This window comes from Lutra lutra, chromosome 7, assembly GCF_902655055.1.
Source record: "Lutra lutra chromosome 7, mLutLut1.2, whole genome shotgun sequence".
NCBI classification, from domain to species: Eukaryota; Metazoa; Chordata; class Mammalia; order Carnivora; family Mustelidae; genus Lutra; species Lutra lutra.
In genome coordinates, this window is record NC_062284.1 from 82,134,155 (window position 1) to 82,147,614 (window position 13,460).

General features: G+C 40.1%; 1 protein-coding gene across 1 annotated transcript in view; it reads left to right on the forward strand.

Annotated features, from left to right (window-relative positions):
* The window catches only part of AKAP6 (A-kinase anchoring protein 6), a 542,654-nt gene that overhangs the window by 95,414 nt on the left and 433,780 nt on the right, over positions 1–13,460 (forward strand). The window lies entirely within an intron of this gene.

Sequence of the window (13,460 nt, forward strand, 5' to 3'; positions counted from 1 at the left end):
GTGTGTATGTGTGTGTTGGGGAGTAGTGGTGGAAAATTGGTACTGGTCATCAAAGCTGTAATAAGCACTCCATCTCTGTGTGGTCTGTTTAATCAAAATGTTAATTATGAAAATTGGGGCGCTTAAATTTGTCCTCTAGAAGAAACAAGGGTTTGTGTGAGGTCATAGAGCAGCTCAGAGGAGACTGGGGGAAAGAAGTTCTAAGACACACAGTACACTGGGCTGCTTTACAAACAAGCCTGACCTCCCTCTTGACAGAGCTCCCAGAGTAGGCTCTTGAAAGGAGCCTGCATGGTGGCCAAACTTAAGCTCATTCTAAAATTCCCTGCACTGGGCTGCTCTAGTCAAACCAATAATTATTCAGAAGATCTTTCGGAAGCCCTCCTGGGAACAGTGGCCCCTCTCCTCTGGGACAGGCTGTTTACATGAGAGGCCCAGCTACTTCTTCAGACTTGCTAGCAGGAATTTCTTCCCTACCCCACTAAGTCCACAAGACAACAGGGCCTTCTAAAGAGAGGCCAGTGTCATCAGTTTGTTACCTGGAGTCTTATCTCAGAGCCTAATAAGACATGTACTTTTACACCAGTAACTAGAAGCTTGGGTTAAGAACATGAAATTGTCAGTAGTGTTTACACTGATAGAATTAAGTAGACAAAAACTCCATCTCTTTGCTGGATGTTTTCAGAACTATCAATTGCTCAGGAGCTAAGATTATGAAAAAAAAGTGTTATTAGATATTTATTATGAAAAAGATCAGATCTTTCTTTCTCTTTACCTTGAATTAAAGTGAACAGATTTAAACCATAAGAGATTCTTGTTCTCAGGAAACAAACTGAGGGCTGCTGGAGTGGAGGGGTGTGGGAGGGGTGCGGTGGCTGGGTGATGGACATTGGGAAGGGTGTGTGCTCCAGTGAGCATTGTGAATTGCACAAGACTGATGACTCACAGACCTATACTCCTAAAACAAATAGTACATTATATGTTAATTTAAAAATAAATAAAGTGAACAGATTTTTCTTTTTGCTTGTTTTTATTGAAAATTGACTAGTGATTTCAATATCTATTTGTACTTTTTACTGTATTTTAAACAGGAAGGGATTGTCATCAACTATATTTTTATGATTTTAATTTTCTCCTCAGTGATTGTATGACCATTAGTATCCTGCTCATTAAACCTTGTTTCTTGTCCCACCTGATCAAGCCTATTTTTCTTTACCGGCACGAGGCGTAGGGACAGGGATGAATTCCCAGTTAGCTCAGTGAGGTCCGCATAAGAGTCTTTTTTGGAGTTGGCTTCTAACCTGATCAAGCTGCTTAACTGCTTCAATTTCTACTATTTTTCTTCTTTGCTACTTCTGACTCAAAATAATGCAGTCCAACTTCATATCCCCACCAAGTCACAATTTGCCTATCATGGAATGCTGCTGGAGACAGGAAACTCACTGCCTCACAGACAGCACTTTCATTTTCAGACAGCTCTGACTGCTGCAGAGCCCAAACCTGTTGCCCTCTAACTTCTTCTCATTGATCTTACCAGGGCCATCAAAAACATGTTTAATCTTCTAGAAATTTGAAGGCAGTTCTCATGTCCTTTGTTTCCTCCTTCCCTGCCTCCCTCCATGTCTCTTTTCTAGGGTGAATTATCACAGTTTCCATTTTATGGTCTATTAACCCTCCTGATGATTTTTCTCTGAGCAGGCAGGGACTTTGTTTCCATTAGCCTATGGTACTCAGGCCTGAACATAATCTGTTGCAGGACTGTCATACCATTTCATCTTTATACTGTACCTTTAAGATCCCATTAGTTTATTTTAACTAATTCAACAGTAATTTATTAATTGCTTCCCAGGAGGTAGAAATTGTAGTAGGTGCTGGGGTGCTGGGACTATGTGTCAGTGCTATCATGGAACAAAGAGATTAGGAAATTGAAAGAGAGAGAGTGAGCAAGTGAGTGCAGAAATGGTTAACTGGAGAGTATGATGCGGATTAGCCTGGGGGAAGTAGGGTGGTGTACACAAATAGGGGGGATATTTCCTAGCAGCCTGGGCAAGGCCTCCCAGAGCAAGTGACTTGAAAGTTGGACTTCACAAGAATTGGGTGGGAGATGATGGGAATGAGAGACATAGAAGTGGGTGAAGGAGGAGCATGTGCTGGGCAGAAGGAAGAACATCTGCAAAAGCCCGGAGGTAAGAAAGGGACTGAACATAGGAAAGTCCAACTGAAGATTAGCCTGTGAAGAAAAGACAGAGACACATGGCAGTAGGAGACAGAGGCAGTGCCCAGACTGTGGGCCCCTTAAAACCTTCAACATTCAAAACATTCAACACACATTTGAGCATCTACTCTGTGCCAGCCACTGTTCTGGGTTATGGCAGTTAATGGAATAGATGACAACATCAATAACAAAAGCCCCCACTTTCATGATACTTACAGTTTAGTGGGTAATAAGTCAGAAAGGCTTGTTGAAGAAGTTTGGGCTTTAAGGGCAGAGGGCAGCCACTGTGAGAGAGTTAAGCAAAGCAGTGTTGCAGTTAGAATTATACTGTACAAGGTTAGATATATGATTTCGCTTACTAGGATGGGCACCTTTGGGAATGAAAGTATTAATAATAATCATGCTGGAACAATAGGCATAAATGGGGCAGAATAGAAAAGATGGGCACCCTCTTAAAATGCGGGGAAAAGACGGGAGGGGAATAAGATGGAGGCAGACATTGGCCATTGCAGGGACCTGGACGGAAGATAGCCAGGACTGGTGCCAAGGTGTGGAGGGAGGTAGAAGGAAGTGGATGGATTTGAGAAACCCTTAATGGGCAGACCTGTTGTCCAAAACAGGCAAGGGACAGTGAATGTGATATGGTGCCAAGAACCCTCTTTTAGACTGACAAGGACCCAGAAACCAGTAATTGTTAGACAAAGTCATGAGATCTGTTACTGATTGCCTATTGTTCTACTACCTTGTCCACATGATGACCAACTTCATCAAAATTCTTGATGGAATCTACATAGGCATATACATCTCTTAAATTTTTCTGAACTGCTTATCCAGTAAACCCATTTAAAAACAAAAAAGTGAGGGGACTTTGTTCTGGTAAGACTTATTTGTAATAAATGTCCTCTTGATCCTGAGATTGTTGTTTTCTTTCCTTTCAAGTGTTGTCTTATGGTTTTTGTACTATATTAGGATTTTCCAGAGAGAAAGAACTACATATGTGTAAATAAAAATGTGGATGTGTGTTGGATATGTGTAAATAAAAATAAAAATATATATGTTTAGAAAGAGAGAGAGAAACTTATTATAGGAATTGGCTCACAGAGTTATGGAAGCTGAAAACTCACACAATCTGCTGTCTCCAAGCTGTGGAACCAGGAAAGCTGATGCTATAATTCAGTGCAAGTCTGCAGGCCTGAGAATTAGGATGTAGAGGGTATAAATGCCAGTCTAAGTTAAAATGTCCTTGAACTAGCAGCACTGATGTGTGAGGACAGGAGAAGACAGATGTTCCAGCTCAGGTAGAGAGAGGGAATCTACCTTTCCTCCACTTTTTTGTTCTGTTCAGGCCCTCAACAAATTGGCTGATACCCACCTGCTCTGGAAAGGACAATATCTTTGTTTGGTCTACTACTTTAACAAAACTACTATTCCAATAGCAGACCCAGAATAATGTTTTACCAGCTATCTCTGGGCATCTTTTAGCTCAGTCAAGTTGACACATAAAATTAACCATCACATGCACATTATGTATATTGAATTTTGAATTAAAGAATCTTTTCTTGCATAAGTAAAGGAGAGAACAATCCTTTGTAAGCATTGAATTTATCCCTTCAGGGGCTGACTTACTCCGAATACGAAGCGTGGCTTACCATCAGGCTGTGGCATGGCCATTATTTCTAAGCCAGTGTGTTTTGTTCTACTTTGGCCACAAGACATACGATACATAGCATATTCAGGACAGGGTCAGAGATTCTGAAATATCTGCCATCCATCCAGAGGGGCCCTAGTGAAAGACTGAAAGACTGTGGACAAATCAGCACAAACCAGAAACTGCTGCTGGAGAAGCAGCTTGGTGCTCACCCTCAGAGGAGGAGCCCCACCTCCACATGGAAGGCAAAAACTTTCTTGGTCCCTGGCCACCATCATTTTTTGTCTCCTAAAGATGATGCTATTTTTTAAAAAATTTTAATTTTTTATTAACATATAATGTATTACTAGCCCTGGGGTATAGGTCTGTGAATCATCAGGCTTACACACTTCGCAGCACTCACCATAGCACATACCCTCCCCAATGTCCATAACCCAACCAGCTTCTCCCTACTAAAAATGATGCTATTGGTCTGATGGTATTGTTCCAGGTTCTTATGAGGAATGCTTATAAAAATTGCTGCTGAACATGCTAGATATGCAAAGTGTTGTTTAATTGCATAATTACCAGAAGTGAACCCAAATAACAACTGAGGTTGATTTCCTGCAGAGTAGAATTGTTCCCGATCCATGACATTAGCAGAGTTCTGCAGGGTCTCTAATTGCACAGTCTGGAGGCTTAGCCATAAATAACTTACTGATTGATCAGGGAGGAAACCAGTGGCTCTATCATCATCATCAATGCTGGTGAAATGGAAGAAGGACTGAGTAACTCGCATAAAATAAAACTTGTACTTCACTGTTAAATAATAGGGGAAGGGAAGATAGTCTCTTAAAGCTAAAACATTTTATTCTTATAAAGGATCTCAAAACATAAACAGACAAGTAAGTGGTTAGAGATGTGTTTGGAGTTTGTATTTTCTGGGTTTACTGGAATGCAGAGACTTGGGCAGGTTTGTTTTAGTACTGGAGGGATTTGCCTCCTTCTTCATGTATTCTGCTCCATGATAGCATCCTATTTCCTTGTGTAAGAGCAAGAGGAGTGACTTATGATGACTCCTGGTTTGAGTCTCAGTCAATTCCTGAAGATGCAAAACTGAGTCAACAAATCTTCTTACTTAAACTCTCTCTGGTTGATTTCTGTTAAGGGGAGCTATTTTCTGGTTTAAACAGTAATATTGAGAAGTCGAAGATTATATATTAAACGATAGCAAGAGAACTTTAGAAACTTGGAAATTAACTATCTAATTCCTAAAAATAAATGACCTAAAAGACATCATAAACAATACAAAAGCCATAACACCTACCTCTTTTTCCTTCCTTCCTTCCTTCCTTCCTTCCTTCCTTCCTTCCTTCCTTCCTTCCTTCTTTCCTTTTGTTCCGGCATTGTTCCTGGGGGTATAGAATTGCTACCATCCCCACTGTTGAAGAGGGATTGAACAAACAAATTGCCCTACGGAAGGATCCATGGTGTTTTGAGGAGGCTAGCATGCTGAGAGAGTAGCTAACAGGCCAGGAGCCAGGCAACCCTTGCTATGCAAAAGAAAATTGTAACCATTTCATGAATGCTTTTTGTTAACATTTTTCTTTTACTTTTGATGGATCCTTTGTGGATTTCTGTGACTGTAGAGGAATTCTGAGTCACTATTGAAGATTTTTATAAAGAAATACACCATTGGCAGATGGAGGAGGGGATGTTTAGTTCAGTGAACCTTGGACCAAGGCAAATTTAGTGGATCAGATGTAGTGTTTGTAATAGATAAGAAATATTAGTCATCCAAATGAGATGCCATCTCTGTGAACCCGGATATAGTCATATATTTTTCACGATAGTAAAACTACTTTATAATAAATGCAGTTGTTAAAAATTACATTTTTGGTTTTTGGATGCTAGAGACAAAATAAAGGGAATGACAAGTCTTAATGTTTTGGAATCAAGCATTGACTCATTAACTGACAATAATTTTTCTCAACACAGTGGAAGGAGGGATTAGGAACTCCCAAAGTGAGATTTTTTTTTTTTTTTTTTGTAGTTTGGAGATTGCTCCTTCCTTCCTTCCTTTCTTTCTGCCTTTCTTTTGAGATTGTTTCTTATGAGAACACGGAATGATTAAGGGAGGTGAAGCAAGAGGTATTGAAGAGGTATTGCTAATTGTTGCCTGTCAAGTTTTAGGAAAAGATGAGAAGGTTAGATACAAACTTGAGTAAAGAATCTGAGGACCTTCTTAATCTTTCAGAGTCTGATGATTCTGGTTCTTTTCAAAACTTACTTTGTGTGTGTGTGTGTGTGTAAGGTCATGGTTAGCCTTCTAGGAATAAACCAAGTGTTATCTAGTTGTAAGTGAGTTCTTCCTAACTTGTATATTATTGTAAAAGTCTTTAAAAGAAGAAATAATTACTACATAATTATAGAAAATAGACTTGAAATATGTGCATCCCATTTGGATTAAAATATAGTAGCTGTACATCCTGATAACCATAGTTATCTCTGATTAGAGATGAGGGGTAACAAGGACAACTGTTATATGGAACAGAGGACAGATTGCTACTGAATAAAGGAAAAGGCCAGAGACAGTAACTGACAACTTTGTATAAGAAATAGCACACTTCTTGGGCACCTGGGTGGCTCAGTGGGTTAAGGCCTCTGCCTTTGTCTCAGGTCATGATCTCAGGGTCCTGGGATCGAGCCCTGCATCCGGCTCTCTGCTCAGCATGGAGCCTGCTTCCCCCTGCCCCTCTCTCTGCCTGCCTCTCTGCCTGTTTGTGATCTCTGTCTGTCAAGTGAATAAATAAAATCTTAAAAAAAAAAAAGGAACTAGCACACTTCTTGGCCTGGCGTACAGTTTAATTCAGAAACAGGTTTTGAGGGCCTAGAAAGTGTTGGGACTATGCTGGGTATCGTATATATAAAGATTGAGATATAGTCTGTCAAGAAGCTTTTAGTGCATTTGGGAAAAATACATACATGACCACCAACCACAGTTTGACAATAACTGATTGATATATAGGTAAGCTAAGATAATTTTTCTAAGAAGTCATCCCCCAGGAGAAGCTGCTGTTAAGAATCCTTACACATTTGTCAGAGAAATAAAGGAAGGGCCTTCCATTGACAAAGAGAAAAGGATGACAAAGGTGACAAAGGATGACAAAGCCTTGGCTACAGGAGAGTATATAAGACATTAGGAGATGCTGACTCATTTCATTTGGCTAGAACATAGGGTGCAAATTGCAGGGAGAATGAGAGGCTGGTGTGGTTTATTGGAGCCAGATTGTGAAGGACCTACCTAAGATGTTTTGGATGCTAGCCTCTAGATGATAGCAACATTTTATTATGAATAATTTTTAAACATACAGCAAAGTTGAAATAATTCTATAATGAGTGCTTGAATAACTAACCATCCAGATTATGCTATTAACATTTACTGTACTTGTTTGATCACCTCTGTAGTACCATGAGAGATGGTAAGAATGTGATGAGAGCCTAAATGATGAGAGGTATTGATTAATTCAGGAGATAATCCAGAAATGCAATCAGTGGATCAGTTGACCAAATGAATGTAGGGAGGGGAGGAGTGGAGGGCAAAGGCAGGGTTGGGGGAGTGTAAAAAGCGAAAAATGACCACAAAAGACCCCCAATCGCCAAAGCAATCTTGAAAAAGAAAAGCAGAGCTAGGGGCATCACAATTCTGGACGTCAAGTTATATTACAAAGCTATAGTAACCAAAACAGTATGGTACTGGCAGAAAAATAGACACACAGATCTGTGGAGCAGAATAGAAAAATCCAGAAATAAACCCACAATAATATGGGTAATTAATCTTCAACACAGCAGGAAAGAATATCCAATAGGAAAAAGACAGTCTCTTCAACAAATGGGATCGGGAAAACTGTACAGCTACATGCGAAAGAGAGAAACTGGATGACTTTCTTGCATTATACACCAAAATAAACTCAAAATGGATTAAGGTTCTAAACTTGAGAACTGAAACCATAAAAATCCTAGAAGGGAACATAGGCAATAACTTCTTTGATATCACCTGCAGCAATTTTTTTCTATTTTTTTTTAAGATTTTATTTATTTATTTGACAGAGATCACAAGTAGACAGAGAGGCAGGCAGAGAGAGGGAGGGAAGCAGGCTCCCTGCTGAGCAGAGAGCCCGATGTGGGACTCGATCCCAGGACCCTGGGATCATGACCTGAGCCGAATGCAGCGGCTTAAACCACTGAGCCATCCAGGCACCCACTACAGCAATTTTTTCTAAATAGGTCCTCTGAGGCAAGGGAAACAAAAGTAAAAATAAACTATTTAGACTACATCAAAATAAAAATCTGCACCATGAAGGCAACAATCAACAAATCTAAAAGACATCCTACAGTATGGGAGAAGACATTTGCAAATGACATATCCAATAAAAGTTTAGTGTCAAAAATATATAAATAATTTATACAATGAAACATCCCAAAATAATCCAATTAAAAATGGGCAGAAGATAAGAACAGACATTTCTCCAAAGACTTACAGATGGCCAACAGTCACATGAAAAGATGCTCATCATCACTTATCAGGGAAATTCAGGGAAATGCAAATCAAAGCTACAATGAGCTATCACCACACACCTGTCAGAATGGCCAAAATCAACAACACAAGAAACAGTAGGTGTTGGCAGAGATGTGGAGAAAGGGGAACCCTCTTACACTGTTGGTGGGAATGCATGTCATTATTCATGCCCTGCACCCCTCCCATGGCTTGAGAGGATGGAGCCCACAAAAATTTCATTTTGAGGTCTTACGTGGTGCCTCTCATTTAGTAATTATTCTGTCAGAGTCTGTTTGTGGCTAAATAAAATGTACATAATAAAGAGGAAATTAGTACTGTTTTTAAAAGAAAGTTTTCTGTTAAAAGTACTTATCTGTTCAAACAAGACATGAATGCAAATAGACTCAAACCAATCTTCTATTTGAGAATAAGGAGAATGTATTTTCAGTTTTTGTTTTTATTTGAGCTGTTTGCTTTTGGATTTCATTGAGTAAACTGAGGAAGGTAATATTTTGGTGATTCCTCTTCTAACTGCCTATGGTATATAACATGAGATCTTGGAAATACCACTTTTCTTAAGCAGCTTCTGGTCTCATAATTTAAAGTCAGGCTTGGATTTCTTAGCTAGATCAGTGCATACCTTTGTCCTTTGCACTTCCTTACTGGTTTGATGTAATTTTTCTTTTGCTTATTCTGATTTACTATTGGCATAGTCCCACTGGTTTTGTTACTTCATTTGTGAGTCCTTTTATGGACTTTAATCAAATGTGATGTTGTGTCTGATCCTTCTCTCCTTTGAATTATGTAACACATTGAGCTATGTGGTCCTCTGTTTTTCCTATGAGTTTAGAGATATCTCTGACTTCCTCCCACATTCTTTTCTGCATCATGTCGCTCACAACTCCCACATATAGTTAAGTCATATAGAAGAGTGTGTGTGTGTGTGTGTGTGTGTGTGTGTGTGTGTGTTTGAGAGAGAGAAAGAATGTGTCTACAAGTCAGGGTGAGTCATACTGAGGGACACAGGCCAGCCATGAGCACAGGCAGTCACAGGAGCGTGGAGATACCTAGAAAAGGCCTGAGCGTTTGGGTAAAATGGCCACTTTCCTCTTCCATATCAATCCTACCTGCATTCAATTTTAGTTTTTATTTTAGCTGGCTGTCCTACCTCTTGAGCAGAACACCAGAATCCTTGCGAGTGTAGAGGGCTCTGTAGGAGTTTTATGAACTCATAATACTTGTTTAAGAGCACTTGATTAATCATAATTACTATTTTAGAATGAATCTCTCTCTCTCTCTCTCTTTTTTTTTTTATGGAGAAGGCAAACCCTACTTGGATTTTCAGAGTCTCTTCAATACCACGAAGAGTGAATTATTTTAATTCTCATATGTTAATGTCATGGTAGTACATTAATAATCATCACTCAGAGAGACAGCAGCTCTGGTGGCCACTTATACATAAAGTCCTAAATGTATTCTTTTAAATGATTTGCAGTTTGGGAGAGGAGGAGAGACCTAAGAATCAGATCTGGCTGTGTATAATAAAAGAGCATTATGCTATCAAGAATAGTTCTCATCATTTTCCATAGTAACATTATAGTATACAATTAAAATGGCAATATTTCCATGGTGTGACAAAATTGTATTTTCATGACCACCATATAGGGAGAAAACTAACACTTAGTATCCTTGTAATAATAATGAAATATTGGGGCACTTGGGTGGCTGTGTCCGTTAAGCATCTGCCTTTGGCTCAGGTCATGATCCCAGGGTCCTGGGGTGGAGTCCCACATAGGCCTCCCTGCTCAACAGGGAGCCTGCTTCTCTCCCTCTCTCCCTCTCCCCCTGTTTGTGCTTTCTCTCTCTCTCTTACTCCTTCTCTGAAATGAATAAATAAATAAAATCTTTTACAAAATTCTGAAATACTGGGGCACCTGGGTGGCTCAGTTGGTTAAGCGGTTGCCTTCGGCTCAGGTCAGGATCCCAGGGTCCTGGGATCGAGTCACATCAGGCTCCCAGCTCTGCGGAGAGCCTGCTTCTTTCTCTTTTTCTCCCTCTGCCTGCTGCTTTGTCTCCTTGTGTCTCTCTCTGTCTGTATCTCTCTGTTAAATTAATAAAATCTTAAAAAAAAATACTGAAATACTTAGAGTAAGCATTAGAATTTTTTTTTTTTTTTTTTTTTTTAGAATAAACAACTATTTTGATGTCATTGAAATGGTAAGTCCTGCAAAGGGCAGAAAACACTTTTGGCGGAATGTACAGGGAATGCTGATGGTATTCATTAAGCATGAAATAATAAGAGGAGCAAAATTTCCATCTCTGTCCCCTCCCCTACGGAATATCTTCTTGTGTTTTCATTGCTCCTTTTGAAGTCAATATACGATCTTTGCTTTAATCCATTTTTAAAGATTCCTTTGAAGTCAGTGGGAGCTCCTGCCTGGAAGAGAGGAAAGTGGCCGAGGATTGGGTGCCTGCTGGGGAAGAGGGACCAGTCTAATCATCAGCAGAAAAGAGTATTTATTAATTGTCCTTCTCTACATGGTCTGTTAGGCTCCATAGCAATGTGATTTTTAAAATGGTTGGATTCATTTTCTGGTATTATAAAGATATTAAGATGACCCAGACCAGTTACTTTTTTTAAAGACGGTGTTTTCATTTAACACAATTGGAGAAAATTGAATATTTATAAATGGAAGTAATTCTTTTATCTTGATACTCTCACAAATGCTGTTTTACCTAAGTGAATTTTCCAGATAACGAAACTAATAATTATCTAACAGAGTAATTCCTTCAAGGACAATTGAAGAGTGAAGGATTATTTTCTCCTGTATGAAATTACTTCAGACTGCTTAGCTTTTTTTTTTTTTTTGTCTCCTGTCATTAAAGACTTTGGGAAGTAATTGATTAGTCATTCTTCCTGTCTCTTCCTGTCTGCTGCTCATTGTCCTCTGTGATGCAGATCATGTGTTCTGTTTCTACTCAGCTCTCTTATTTTACACAACGTTACTTGTGGCAGGTTGGGAAGGCCTGAGGTAGCTCTATGCCTTTCCTATGGGGTAAAACACAGAGACTGCCCCCTTTCTCATGTCCTGTTCCCTCTCCTCATCTTGTCTTGTTCCTTACATCCCATGTCTGCTCTTCTCAGCCTGCTTCTTTTTTCTGCCCCTGCCGCCACCCCCCACCCCCCACCACCCCCACCCTGACAACGCCATCGCCTCCTAGGAGCAGAGGGGGCCCGCATTGCTGACTTGGGTACAGGCTTGGGCTCTGCATCTCTGATTGGATCTTGACCTGGAAGCCTCTCTGGGCCTCCGGCTCAACACTTAAAAGCTGAGCTCAGTAGCTCCCACCAAGCTCTTTATTTTTAATCTCTGTGAGTGGCATCACCAGCCTGTATCTAGTCTGAAAATCTGTGAATTGCCCTTGACAGTGTCTCCTCCTTGTCACTCCACCTTTAATCATTTAACAAATCCTGTCCTGTCCACCTTGGAAATCCATGATTTGCCTATCTTCTTCACTCCTCTCTGCCACCATCTGATCTAGTCCTTATGACATCTTGCTGAGGACTACAGCTGCCTCCTCTCTAGTCGCTTCCTTGTACAAACTTCTCTTCACACTGTTGCAAGTTATCTTCCTAGAATTTGACAGACTTAAGAACCTCCCCCTCAGTTTGCCTCAGCAGAGCATCTAAAGCCTTTTATAATCTGAACTGCCTCTCCAGCAACTTTTCTCTGCAGTAAATCCATTGTTTCCCGCCACTGAAAATGCTGCTTGAGTCGCTTGGCAAATGCCTGTGTGTCCCTCCAGATTAGGCGGAGTGTCTTTTCGGTGAAGCCTTCCTTACTGTCTTCGGGCAACCTCACCTGCCCCTTTTGTCTGGGTCCCACTCTCTCCTCTCTCCTCATTGACAGTGCTTGGAGGGGTGACCTGCAATTATCTCTTTATGTGTGTCTCCTGGACCAGAATGAAGAGTGTAGTTTGTAGTTTATTTCTCTCCCCATCCCCATGTCTACCTGACCTTATGTACAGATCAATAAAACATCTGGTGAAGGAAGGATGATTTTGAGAGCTCTTTTTCACTTACATTTGGGCTTGAAGTTGTTTTATGTTATTGAAAATACTGGTTCAGACATTAAGATAATAAAACATTTTAACAGAATATCCCTTCAGGAGGCATATAGTTAGAAAAGGTACAAAATTTTTTTTATCACTTTAAAGGGAAAACAATGCCTGCAAACTGAGAATGATCTAGCAGAAGGACAAAGTTCTGGTCCTTAGCGATGTCCTCAAACCCTTGCATCACCTCCAGAATCATCTGCTGCTAGAGTCCTTGTTACATGAGAAAAGTGACTCCTGATCATTAAAACCACTTTTGGGTGGTATAGAGAGCAGACATCTGCGACAAATCTTCCACTTCTCAAGATTTCTGGAAGGATCTCAGTTAAGAGCCTCTTAAAAAAGAGTTTTTCTTAGTGTTTTTGGTAGGACCTATAAATCAAACCAACAAATCCCTGAAGTTTTAGTTTAAAAAATGGTAATAGTGGAGAATCATGCAGCCAAAGTTCCTAATCTATGATAGGAGTGAGAAACCTTTTTTCTTTTAAAGAAATGTAGAAAATGTCAATGGGGTACCCTTCCTTACAAAGAGAAACTTGGTTTTAATTTTAGTGCTTTTTCTGGGCAATGATAAAGATAGAAAATTACCCATTTAATTAATTTAAAAATTGAGTGAGAACATCTGACTATTCAATAAATATATAAGAGTATGCCTTAATTCCACTGGTTGGACAATTAAAGGAAGAGAACAAAAATAAGACAGTTCTGGAGGCAGAGCAATGGGGGAAGAAAGACGCAGAGCACAGTTTGTTTTAGAGGGAAGGCTGGGGACATAGAGCTTCATTGTCCCTCCCTCCTTTCTAGCTTACCTCGTCTGGCCCAAACCATCCTCCCATGGCATGTCTACCCAAGGCACTTCAAGTTCTTCTCTCAGTTTTTAATCAGTCTCTGTCCCCAGACTCTGCCCCCAGAGCCTCGCTTTTGCAGGGCCCAGAGTCCCATGA